Here is a 12,688-nt window from a genome sequence, read left to right on the forward strand (position 1 = left end):
CCAGTGCTCAGTATGGGGTTTGTGAACTCTATTACAGGTACATAAATTGAAAGAGGGTAAACGACTTGCTTGAGGAAGAGCAAGAATTAGAACTCAAGAATCTTTTCCACTAGTCTTTGATTTAAACACCATATTAATGTTAAATGACATAAACACAGAAATGTTAAGATCATTAAACCTATTAAACTGTGAGTGGGGGGAAAGATTTTGATTTAACATAAAGGCTACGTCTACACTAGCCCCTTCCTTTCGAAAGGGGCATGGTAATGAGCAAGGTCGGAAGATGCTAATGAGGCGGTTCCATGAATATGTAGTGCCTCATTAGCATAATGGCGGCCATGAAAATTCAAAAGTGCCGCTTTTGAATCGCACATTGCCTGGGTAGATGGGGGCCTATCGTAAGGACCCCCCCAGTCTTCAAAAGCCCCTTCTTCCTATTTAGTGTCTACACGGGCGGCACCTGATTCGAAAGCAGCACTTTCGAGTCGCGGCAGTCACCAATATGACTAGCATCTTTCGACCTCGCTCATTACCATGCCCCTTTTGAAAGGAAGGGGCTAGTGTAGACATTGATAAAGAGAAATAAACAGGTTAAAATGCAATGTACTTCTGCATCCCCTTCTTCCCCCAGACTAATCTAGTGGTTTACAAGCTGGGATACAATGTAAAGATACAGAACATATATACTGCTTTTGGTATGGTATATAGTACATTCTTCCACATAAATTCAGGTGAAATCCTGCTGTCATTTAAACTTGTACAGAATTACGGTAGTGACTGAAATTTGGTGGTGATAGTGGTGCAACTGAGAGAAGAATTTGGCCTTGTGGGAATAAAATTTGTGGTAGGAAGGGTATGGAGTTTCTTGGTGAGTAAGATATCTTAGCATTGTTATTTAATGACAATTTACAAGACACAAATAAGAGTGTTCCTGCACAGAGGAACAAAGGGTATGTCTCTGCTGTATTTTAAAGCCCACAGTAGCAAGTCTAAGAGCCTAGATGCTAGGGCTGCCAACCCTTCCAGTTTTTCTTGGAGTTTCCTGGAACTGGGCTTGGTCTCCCAGCCTTTGAAGTCAAAGCAGGAGATTGGCTGCTAACTGTCTGGTGGCACAGCAGGACTAGTGCTGGTGCTCTGCATGCCCAGACCCTGTGTCACTCCTGGAAGCAGTTGGTACCTCCCTCCCTACAGCCTCATGAGGAGGGGGAGAGAAGGGGGTCTCCGTAATTTTCATCTGCCCTGAGCAGTGACTTCATATCTTTCGTTGTGTAGGAACTGTGAGCAACGGGAGCTGGGGGGACAGTGCCTGCAGGCAGGGGCAGCACACGGAGCCACCTGCCCCCATGCAGTCATACCTAGAGGCTGCAGGGAGGGACATGCTGGGCAATTCCAGGCACAGCACAAAGACAAGAGATGCAGGGATTCCATTTTAACCCCTGCTTATCTCTTCCTGCATCCCAGCCCCTTGCCCCCGCCCTGAGTCCCCTTCATAGAGCCAGCGCCCTGCAGCCCCTTCTGCACTCCAAACCTCTGTACAAGCCCTGTGCTCCCTTCCTCACCTAAACGCCCTCCCATATACTGTGCTATCTTCTGTACCTTGACCTCCAGCCCCAGGCTCAGCCCAGAGCCCCCTCTCACACTCCAAACCCCTCTTCTGCAGCTGAGAGCCCACACCCACTCCCCTATCCCAAATTCCTGCTTCATCCCAGTAAAAGGGAGTGAGGGTGGGAGAGAGTGAGCACCGGGGGAGGGGGGATGGAGTGAATGGGGCTCTGCTCAGCAAAGCTGGGGAAAGAATGACATCAGGAGATCAACCATTTTACGGACCTACTCCCTTGTAATTGCAATTCAGTATAAAGAATGGTACCCGAAGAACTGTTCCTCATCAGACACCAGTGACCCTCAAAGTCGTGAGGTGGTATATGGGGAGAATGTTTCACCACTTGCCTAACTGGGCATTAGCCATTCACCACACGGTTGCTTTGTGACATAGTGCACGTAACGGTAAATGTTCTTAATGTATGTACTCTTAGATAAGTCTCAAGTTTCTGTTCCTGACTGAATAATGTATGTACCTTGCCCCACAAAACATAACACAGGTAGTCAAATCTAAGTGAGCTTTTGAATTCAAATACAAAGTCCAGCTCCCTCCATTCACTTGGCAATAGACAAGACTGAAAAGAGAACAAAAGCCATTCTTTGCAGTATATGTCATTGTGGGAATACAAATGCACTCCACCTTGTCTGCATACTTTCGTTTTTTTAAATTCCAGATCCCATGATCAAGCCCTTTGAGAGAAATAGATTTAAAAGAAATTGTTCAGCAGAACTGACACATTTTACCTTGTTGCTCTTCTTGAGGTGTGAAAAATGGCTGCTTTTACTGACATAGATTCCTGAAATGAAAACGGTTTTTATTGGCAAATATATTTTCTCCTGTTTTTAAACAAAATATGGTGAGTTGTGTGTCATGGTGAAAAGAGACCAAAATGAACAAAGTGTAATTTCAATTTACTGTGTCTTATAGTCTAAATAGAAATCTTTTGCCTGAGCTGCGTCTTCCATTACAGGGAAGATTGAACTGAATTTGAAACAGCTAGCACACGTGTTGAAACTTTTGGCCATCAAATACGCCATGTAAGATTGACACGCCACAGTTAAAGTAGGGGCAGATGTTTTCTGCTCTTGCTGAAGAAGGATGGTTCTGCTTCAGAGTGCGCATGCGCTTACACCTGTGTGTGTGTGTGTGTGTGTGTTAGTGAGGTCAGAGACCATTTAAAAGATGTGGGCAGTGGGCAGCTTGTACCACTGACTCCGCCTCTTAGGAGCATGAGGTCTGAGAGGTGTAAAGAAGCAGCCCTTGGCCAAGAGGTGCCTCTCGTGCTGCGGGACCTGCAATCTATTCTGGGGCATCTGAACTTTGCTTGCAGGGTTGTTCCCCAGGGTGGGCATTTTATGTTCAGATGGCACCAATTACAGTGGCATAACCAGGCCACACCATTACATACAAGTCACTAGAGGGTTGAAGGATGACTTGGGTTGTGAGAGTATTTTCTGGATCAATTTAACAGGGTATCATAGTGGAGAGAGGAACGGCCATGACAAAAGGGGTTAAAATCTATCCAGAGACTGCAGGGGGTGAACATTTGGGGGTGTTTTATGAAAGCAAATGGTGTGCATGAAAATGGCAGCCTCCTGGATACAAAGATGGGTTGTGTGTGATATGAATTTCTTGGAATTTTTCCCACTTCAGTGGGGGTGTTTATTTGGGGATCAGAGCTCATTAATAAAACTATGTGCTTCTGGTGCGACACCATGGCAGTGGTACACGTTATCAGTCACCCAACTTCCAGGTTACGCAGGGTTATGAAATTGGTTGTGGCATTTGTTTTGCAATGTTTACCCCTCAGCATTTGTTTTTCTTGTAAGCCCATACCAGGTGTGGATCATGGCATAGCGGACACCTTGGCTCGTTTCCAGTTTGACAGATTTCCTGGAATCACGCCAGGAGTGAACCTGAGGAGATACAGCTGGCTCTCTGGAACCCAGGAATATGATGTGGTTGGTGGAATGGAGAATTTTGGCTCCAGGCACACAAGTTGTTTGTTTTGTTTTCTGTGGATGTGTTCTGTCAGTTCACTGGTCCAGAATTCATATCACTTGTAAAGCCCACCGTTGTTTTGGTTCCTGGGTCAAGGGAATGTGGTGGCTGGTGCCCTTTTATGATTCTACGAGGGAGAATGTTGTTGTTTTTTTTTAACCCCAAAAACACCCATTCTGGAATCAGGACCACTAGGTAAGATGGTAGATGTCTGATAACCTGATTGAATTGTAGGGTAGGCAGCCAAGCAAATTGCTAGGGTCTCCTTCTGGCAGATGTCCAGCACAGGCACTCTATAGGGAAGGCATCCATGGACAAGATAAATGGCCTGCTAAAGGACCTGTACTGGATAAAGGAACAGAACAGTGAAGCAGGTTTAGGAATTCCTCTGATTAGTATGGCAGGGAGCCAACCATCCTACACTCCCTGCCACACCACTCTCATAGTCCACTTTAACCCTCTTACAGTAAGGTCCAAGACCTGGGTTGGTTGGGGTCCCTGGTTGGAAATGAAGGGGAGGGGCTGGTGGAGTCCTGTGTAATGATTTGAATAAACTGGAATTTACCTGCACAGCACATTTTATTTGCTGTGCAGTCCCAGACATCTATGTAATAAAGTTGTGGCCTGATTAAAATCCGTATCAGGTGTCTCCTGCCATCTTTTGGTGTACACAAATGCTATTTGCTGATTAATGCCGAGAGTAAAACTGGGGTAAGGAGAAATTCAAGGGGTGACCAGGGCTACATCTGCACTACAGAGATCTGTCAACAGAAGTTACTGGCAGAAGAGATCTTCCGGCAGAACTTCTGTTGACAGATCATGTCCACACACAAAAGCAGATTGAAAGAGCAATCCACTCTGTTGACAGAGTGGCCAGACTGACCAGCCGCTCTCTCGACAGAATGGACAACTGGAAGCTCAGAAGACAGGGCTGCTTAGTGAACTGGAAGCCCTGTCTGTTGACAGAGGGCCCTCCGGAGTGTCTTCACAGCTATTTTGTTGACAGAAACTGTCAGCAAAGGCGTTGTTCCTCACTGCAGAGTAGCAGAATGCTGTTGGCAGAAGTGCCAAGTTTTGTCAATAGACTGTTGACAAAATGCATTTTGTGTGTAGATGCTCTGCGAGTTTGTTGAAAAAAAAACCCTCTAGTGTAGATGTAGCCCAGATGTCCCATTTTAAAGGGACTGTTCCATATTTAAATCCCCTTGCAGCTATCCTGTTTCTTAAAAGCACGTAAATTGTCTTGTATTTGCTGACCCCCTCTTCTCTGTCCTCCAGAGGGTTGGATCTCTGCTCTCCATCTGCCTTCCCACTAGTGAGGGCAAACTGGAAACGAGCCAAAGTGTCTGCTATGCCATTATCCACACCTGACATGGGCTTACGAGAAAAACAAATGCTGAGGGGTAGACATTGTAAAACAAATGACCTCACCAACTAGTGTTGATGTGTGTGGGGGTGTCCAGTGGCTGATAATGGGGGCAGTTGTACAGGGTGGGTGGTGGCGCAAATATGCTACTCCCACCTGTGATCCATCTATGTGGTACCTGCTGTGTGACAGCTGTAAGCCATCAGGGGCTTGATCCTTACCCCATTTCTGTCTGGCACTGGCTGTGCACCACAAGCTGCTAGGTGAATGCAGCAGACACCAGATGGTCTCATGTCTGCTGTCCACCTACTGGCCCTTCACATGCTTTCCCTCTCACTGTTCTCCCCCTGCTTTGCCCCTTCACCTACTCCCAGTCCTGTGGCTCCTCTATATACCCCACAGCAGAATGCATCCTGCTCCCAGTGCCGTGTAGAGAACTAGCCCTTGGTTGGAGCACTCAGCTCAGCAAGAGCCAAGCTCCTTCCTTTCCCTCACTGTCTTCTCTCCCTCCTTTCCCACACCAGCTCTGTTCAGCCCCCCAGCCTAGGGAGGGCCAGGACAATGCCCTCCTACTCCAGGCCCTGCACTTGCTCCACTCTGCACTCACCACTCTATGGACAGGGTGGAATCATCTTTTCTCTAGCCATGCCATTGTTGGGTAGGGGCAGGACTGCCCCCACACTCCCCAGCAGGCATCAGAGAAGTGTGGCTGGAGAGCAGCACAAGAGGGGAGTCCTTTGCTGTACTTTCTCCCTCGCCATTGCTGATGAGTGCTGTCTGGTGGGACCATCTGCGGTCAAGTTCCCCAGGCCCCGGTGTTTAATGCTCACTTAGGCTTTACCCCTTTCCTGCCTATGCGATAGGAGCTGGAGCAGACAGGAAGTAGCTGGCTTACATCAGTTGCCAGCTATAGCCTGGAGGTGTTAAATGCCTTTTAATGCTGCAGGCAGGAAGGGACAAGTGGCTTCTAGTCACAGGGAGAAGAGATGATCTCTACAAAGACATGGGCCAGGTCCTGTCCCTTCCATCCCAATGTTAAAAGGCTGCTGCTGGCCACATTCTCAGGTGAACCCTGATGGAAATCTGGAGAGGGAGTCATGTGACCTCGTGTGCCTCCCCCTCCCCCATGTGTTGCCATGGGAAGACATGGAGAGCCAAGTCTCCTGGCCACGCATGGAGGACAGAGAGCACCAGGCAGGGAAGATCAGGTTCAGTGGGTCATACCCTGTGCGAGAGAGAAGTGGAGGAGTGTGTGTGTGTGTGTGTGTGTAAACCCTCCCTCTATGAACCCTAAAGCCTTAAAGCAAAGAAGGTAAATAACAAGAAAAGAATCTGTCTATGCAGTATCTCTTTTTTATGGGGACTCAGTCAGCTCTGTTAGTCTGAATGTTTGTACTGCATAGTTCTGATTGATTGCCTTTGAACTTGCTCGAATTTTACAAGATGTCCCATAGATGGCCAACCTCGTTATAGTGCCAGCACTGTAAAGAGAGTGTTCATATACAACAGTATTGATGACAGATGGCTTTTCTGGTGGTCATGCCCTTATTTAGGGCAAGATCTTCCCTTCCCATTGTGAAACAGCAAAAAGGAGAAAGATGGAGGGAAGTTCTGGGCGATTATTTTAGTCTTCCTCTGGATTTGTACTGTTAGAGGACTGTCGTTTACCTCCTGAGACAAAATGCAGCTGTAGACCTCAGAGCCACCTAGCCTTGGGGAGAAATCCATGAACTATCTCCCTGCCAACTACCAGGGCTTTCCTTGGGTTTGGATTACCACAGTGTCATTTCATAGGGTGGGACTCTTTGGAGTTGTTTCTTGGTGTTGAAAGTAGGACAGCTCCAGGGTATTACCTTACTGAAGTAATTTCAGTAGGGCCAGTGGGAAAACAATGTGATCATCTTTTATACCATTAGCCCCACATAGTTACTGACTCCAACGTCAGCCCTCCACAGGGTCCCAGGAAAGAGGTCATGGTGTCATGTAGATGTTTGACCATATCCCACTCCCAGGGAAGAGCGGTGAAATTCACCCTGTGAAATACTCTGCCTTGTATTGAGGAAGGAGGGATGTCATGATCTGACCCTCAGTTTTTATCTAGTTTTCATATATTTCCTACACTAGTTCTTCGTGAAGTTACAAGGGAGTTAGAGCCTTTGAATTTAGTAAGAGTTTTCCTGAGCAAACCTCAAGATTGGGTCCTTCCAAGTGGAGTTTTTTGACACATTATCTGTTATTTATTGCATATAATACCTGAAATCATAACCATTGTTCTGATACCTTTTCCTAATTTTAATGTGTTTTGCTCAATTACATTTTTCAATTCACGTGGTAGTCATGCATGACTAAGAAAAAGTACATAGCCTGCACCTCAAAGTTCATAAGTGCATACATTCCTTTGTTCTTTTGGAGAATGGGGATGGAGAAAAAAAAGATAGAGATTTTTGCCATATTTTTATTTTATTATCTATTCTTGTAAAAAATAGGCACTTGGTGCAGTTCTACATTTTATTCTAAGAAATGGGGGGAAAGACTGTTTTACAATTATATTTTCATCATTAATCTGTCTTCTCTTTTATTCATGGCAATTTAAAAATATTGCCACTTAAGATTTTTTGAGACACTTTGATTTCTGTTCCTGATGATACTGATGAGTGAAAAATAGGTTATTTTCCTTTGTCAGTCTCTTTATTACCCAACATTTTAAAAATTTTACAGCTTACTATTTGTAGATGCATGTTGTATAATAACAATAGATCAATATGTTCATTTGGGCTTCACAGTTATTAATTCTTGTTAGTGTAAGTGCTGCAGTTTTATTCTTTTCTTACTGAACTTTCCTACATGCTGTATTACACAAGAGCAGATCTGTAATCCAGAGCAGGATAAAAGCTTAGATTGAATTCAAGGGGAAGTTTCAGGGTGATATTGCACAATAATGCCTTGTCTTTAAAATCAAGCATTCTTCCACTTGGCTACCATTTATCAGTTTGGACAAGACAGAAAATAATATTTTTGTTTCTTTTCTTCAAATTTGAAGCCAAATCCTTTAGTCCTTAGGCAAAACTCTACTTTATCAGGCCTATGCTCAAGCAATATAAGTTGTTTGGAACTATTTCCCAAAATGAAAATTGCAAAATCATAATTAATGTTACAGAAATATGATAGAACTAATAATGTCTATGAAATTGCATCTCCCCCCAGTTTGAGTGTATTAGTTTGGGGTACGATAAAGGACAGATTTTTACCCTGATATAGGTAAGAGTTGTTGTTAAAAGTGACATTTAAAAAATGAGAAAAAATACAGTTAAAATTATTATAATTCTCAATGGCTGTGTCCTCACTACCACCTTCCTTCGAAGGAAGGATGGTAATTAGGGAGTTGGGAGTTTACTAATGAAGTGCTGTGGTGCATAGGCAGCACTTCATTAAGCAAATTTCCCCTCGCAGCAACTCTGAAGTTTCAAACTTCAAAGTACCGGCATGTGTCTAGCTGTGGTTCACCCACTGGTACTTCAAAGTGCCGGGGCAACTTCGAAGTCCCCTTACTCCTCAAAATTCTGGCTACGTCTACACTAGCCCAAAACTTCGAAATGGCCAGGCAAGCAGCCATTTCGAAGATTACTAATGAAGCACTGAAATACATATTCAGCGCCTCATTAGCATGCGGGCGGCCGCGGCACTTTGAAATTGCTGTGGCTTGCTGCCACGCAGCTCGTCTAGACAGCGTCCTTTTTGAAAGGACCCCGGGAACTTCGAAATCCCCTTATTCTTATCTGCTCATAGGAATAAGAGGATTTTGAAGTTCCCGGGGTTCTTTCGAAAAGAACCCCGTCTGGATGAGCTGTGCGGCAGCGAGCCATGGCAATTTCAAATTGCCACAGCTGCTGGCATTCTAATGAGGTGCTGAATATGTATTTCAGCGCTTCATTAGTAATCTTCGAAATGGTCATTTGCATGGCCATTTCGAAGTTTTGGGATAATATAGACACAGACTTTGAGGTGTAAGGGGACTTCGAAGTTGCCCCGGCACTTCGAAGTACCCGGCGAGTGCGCTGCGGCTAGACGCGTGCTGGTACTTCTCAGTTTAAAACTTCGGAGTTACCGCATGGGGAATTTGCTTAATGAAGTGCTGCCTATGCACTGCATCACTTCATTAGTAAATTCCCAACACCCTAATTACCATCCTTCCTTAGAAGGAAGGTGGTAGTGTAGACAAGCCCAATGTGACCTTTTGGATGATTTTATAAATCCAGATCTGCTGTACTACACATAGGCACAGTACTGTTAAACTACTTCAAAAAAATATACTAACATTAGTGTTGGTCAGTTTGTTCAGCTAAAACACAGTTAAATGGTGTGAAATTGTGAAATTGTTGTCCGCCCTTTGCTAGGGTAACTAGATAATATGTGGGAAAAATCAGGACACTTTTTTGGGAAGTATGGGATGGGCAGAAATAGTTGCATATATAATTAAAAGCTACTAATATCGGGATGATTCCATCTGTTCATGGTAACCCTCTCTACCAGTGAATTTAAGGTGACTTTTGCCATTAATTTCAGTTAGAGCAGGATTAAACTTCTACAGGCCTTTGATAGTGTAGACAGAAATACACTGTGGAGACTGTTGCAGTATCATGGCATTCCCCAGAAGATCACTAATCTCATTCGAGCCAATTACAAACCCTCCACTTGCCAGATTGTACAGAATGGCACTCTGACGGAATCTTTCATTGTCCGAACAGGTGCGAGACAGGGATGTCTACTCTCACCATTCCTTTTCCTTATAGTTATGGATTGGATTATGCTAAAAGCAGCAAGCAGACACCAGAGAGGTGTTCAGTGGACCTTCTCTCTTCAATTAGAGGATATCGATTTTGCTGATGACATTGCTCTCCTGGCACATCGGCATGAGCATATGGACAGCAAAGTTGCAGCACTGGATAGTGCTTGCCTCAAAGGCAGGCCTGAAAATCAGTAGATGTAAAACTAGAACTAGGAGGGTCAACCACACTAAACAAGACAACATCACTTTAGGGGGAGAGACCCTCGAAGACGTTGAACAATTTCCTTATTTTTGTAGTATTGTGAATAAAGATGGTAGTACCGACCTAGACATCAAATCCAGGATTGGGAAAGCCACAGCAGCATTTCAAACTCTGTGGCCAGTATGGACATCACACAACATCTCTGTTGAAACAGAGCTGAGAATCTTCAACTCAAATGTAAAGTCTGTCCTGCTGTATGCCTGTGAATCATGGCACACCACAAAGTCCTCAACACACAAACTGCAGACATTTTTGAATAGATGCCTGAGGTACATATTACAAATAAGATGGCCAGACAAAGTCATGAATGAACATCTGTGGACACAAACAGGCCAAGAGCCAGTGGGGATTGAAATAAAAAGGAGAAAATGGGGATGGCTGGGACATACTTTGAGGAAATCCCCGTCCAGCATTGTTTGACATGCCCTAAAATGGAATCCTCAGGGGAAACGCAGCCAAGGAAGACCCTGAGTAACATGGAGGAGATCTACAGTCACAGAAGCACAAGAACTGGGATATTCATGGGGCCAGATTGAAGCCATTGCCCAAGATAGAACCAGATGGAGGAGCCTTGTGGATGACCTATGCCTCACTTGGGGTTCACGGGTTTAACTAAACTTTTAATAGAATACACATAAGGATCAGAAAATATTCTTAGTCTGAGTTACTCATGAAAGCATTGTTTGTTTGTTTATCTGATATACTTTATGGTATTTTTAATTTACTGCTCTTCCAAATGAATTGGCTCACATTTGAGAAAATGAACACTTTTAACATGCTGTTAGCCTATTCATTATATTAAGAGGCTATTTAAATTTTAAATTCTGCTAATAAAATATTTTAATAATTAGTTTTGAAGAACATTTGAGCTTAACTAGAATGAATGTAGACTGTAAAAATCATCACAGATTTCCTTCCGTGAACTTTTCACAATGCTGAAAAATGACTGAGGGAAGTAAGGAAGATCCAGTTACTGTACCTTGTTTGCACAGCTGTACTTCATTGAGTAAAGGCTTGTGTTACACACAGTTTGTGATAGGAAGTGAATGCTTTTAAAACAACTAAGGAGACAGGTTTTTAACCTCTACCTTTTTAGATTCTTTGTTCACTCATTTAGCTTCTGTAGGGGTCTTGGGAAGCATTTCAAACACAAATTATTATACAGCTCACCTGAATAATTCATCTCGTTGTGAGCTCATTAAGGCAACATGCATTAATCTATGCTCCTCCCCCCTCAGATGACAAATGTTAGCTAGAGTGCACACTTGTTACTTTAGAAGAGACATTTAAGAAATAAAAGTTTCTCAGATTGATTGGAAATATTTTTATTTTTGTGATAGGCAGATCAAATCATAGTTTCAAGCCAGCTCGCATGAGGATTTTCAAAGGCTTAAAAGACAGAAATGAAGTTGCCTCATTAATTACTACCTTGTCACAGTTCATTACATAGAGAAATTCTAATTCCTAGCATGTAAGGCACTCTGATATTTCTTTAGTCCCTTGAAATGATGAAGACACCTTGAGATTCATTGAGGTGTTTGATTTGTCATCCATTTACTTTACAAGTATGTTCTAATCATCAGTCCTGAACCATTTGACATAGTTTTGGCACTAAATACTTTCAAGGCATTTCAGTATACATTTGTATGGTCACCCTCATGGTTGGGATCCCACTATCTGCCAAAGGCAGTTTCTTAATTGTTCCGGTGAAACATTTCCATTAGCTGTCAGCCAATCAGTAAAATTGTGCATCATCTGAGACTTTATGTAAATTTCATCTCTTTAAATATATGTGACCTTTAATTTAGCTTGTAAGCTAAAAAGGCAAATATATTAACCATTCACCTTCTTATTATCATGTAATTAAGACCTTCGTCACAGCCTCTTGCTGACCATCTGATGGCCATAAAAGATTTTGGCTCCCCTTTCTGCTTGATAAGCTCCCATTCAAGACTATTCCAACATATTCATATTTTAAAAATTCATAGCAACAAGACCTCCCGGAGTGATACTTAAAGAAAAAAAAATCCTGGCAAATAATGTTTCCCTGTATTTCTGTGAAACATTCAGCAAATCAAAGATGTCATGCTTTTGGGGCATATTATATTCAGCCTTCCGCAAATCTTACCAGAAAACAGTGCCCCAGTCACTTTCTTTTGACTGAATCAAAAGTCCAAGGCAGTGATACACCTGAATGGCTTGTTTTTCCATTTCTCATTAGTAGGCAGACAATGGTCCTATCCTTGTGGTATTTGTTTCCAAATGGACTTGAAGATTGAAGCGTCCCAGAAAGTCTTTTAACAGCTACTATTTACATTATTTCTTTACTCATCAGCTAGTAAAACATTTTTACTGTCGAAGTCTGAAGTACACCTGAAGTATGGCTTGTGAGCATATACATGCTAACAAAGAAATGGACACTGAGTTCTGGTCCCTTCTAAGTCAGTGCAAAATTTGTGGAGGAAGTAGAATTTAATCATGGCTGCCTTCTCCTTACCTTTCACCTCAGATTTTCTTAAATCCTTTCACTGATGGCTTTGCTTTCTTTTGTAACCCCATTCTCCTCCTCCCTCAGCACATGGATTGCAACCACTTGGGTTCACTTAATGATATTATAACTTCTACCATTCTTTTGTCTAAATTCAGTTTTGCAGGTTCGTTTTTATTTACTTA

At 43.2% G+C, this 12,688-nt stretch overlaps 1 protein-coding gene across 2 annotated transcripts in view; it reads left to right on the top strand.

Annotated features, from left to right (window-relative positions):
* AGMO (alkylglycerol monooxygenase) overlaps positions 1-12,688 on the top strand; it is a 362,759-nt gene that overhangs the window by 150,454 nt on the left and 199,617 nt on the right. The window lies entirely within an intron of this gene.

This window comes from Carettochelys insculpta, chromosome 2, assembly GCF_033958435.1.
Source record: "Carettochelys insculpta isolate YL-2023 chromosome 2, ASM3395843v1, whole genome shotgun sequence".
In the NCBI taxonomy this organism is placed as follows: Eukaryota; Metazoa; Chordata; order Testudines; family Carettochelyidae; genus Carettochelys; species Carettochelys insculpta.